This window comes from Ipomoea nil, unplaced genomic scaffold, assembly GCF_001879475.1.
Source record: "Ipomoea nil cultivar Tokyo-kokei standard unplaced genomic scaffold, Asagao_1.1 scaffold0239, whole genome shotgun sequence".
In the NCBI taxonomy this organism is placed as follows: Eukaryota; Viridiplantae; Streptophyta; class Magnoliopsida; order Solanales; family Convolvulaceae; genus Ipomoea; species Ipomoea nil.
In genome coordinates this window covers 21,644-22,441 of record NW_017616667.1, presented here as the reverse complement: position 1 = coordinate 22,441, position 798 = coordinate 21,644, and the positions used below count along the sequence as shown (strand labels likewise).

Sequence of the window (798 nt, the reverse complement as noted above, 5' to 3'; positions counted from 1 at the left end):
TGATAAAGAAATTACCCGCATCTTCCATCAACCATGTAGGCCTCCTCACTATTAACTAAACATTTACTCCGTAATAAAAAGTACCAATAAAAACTTTTGGGATAGCTAGAAGGGTCACTGCTATGTACACCTTACTAGTTTTATGACCTATAAAATTTTTTGATGAACGACAACAAATAATTAAATGACATCCTTATCTATAAGGATTCATTGGCTTGCCTGGCCTATAACTTTTGTTAGCATGGCCACAATAAACTCCATAATTGCCTAAACATCGTTGCTTATTATTTTAAGATTCATTAATGGAGAAAATAGTAGAGGTTTGGTACATTTGGCTTTGAATATAAAAATCCTTTGTGAGATGAAGTCAAAAACTCTTTTCCACACATTCTTTGCTACATCGTCCTGGGTTTCTATAAGGAAAGGGAACACGATTACCTATTTTCTTTGTACTATTGAAGATTAATGCAAATTTCTTCCCAATGAAATACAAAGCTAGAATAGCTCAGTTGATTAGAGCGTGTGGCTGTTAACCACAAGGTCGGAGGTTCAAGCCCTCTTTCTAGCGGATTAGTTTAATAGGTAGGTAAATCAAACTAAGTTGCTCATAGCTGACCGACTCAAATCAAGAAGGCAAATAGCAGTATAGGACCGACTTAAATCAAGAACGCAAATCAAGAAGGCAAATAGGGGTATAGGACCGGGGTAAACCACATCTTAGTCGGCAGAGGATCACAGGTAGGTAAATCAAACTAAGTTGCTCATAGTTGACCGCAAAATAGGACCGACTCAAATTAA

General features: G+C 36.7%; 1 non-coding gene across 1 annotated transcript; it reads left to right on the top strand.

The window, feature by feature from the left end:
- Window positions 1-494: 494 nt before the first annotated feature.
- Window positions 495-568, top strand: TRNAN-GUU. The gene has a single exon. It is a non-coding gene; the product is annotated as a tRNA-Asn (tRNA).
- Window positions 569-798: the final 230 nt, after the last annotated feature.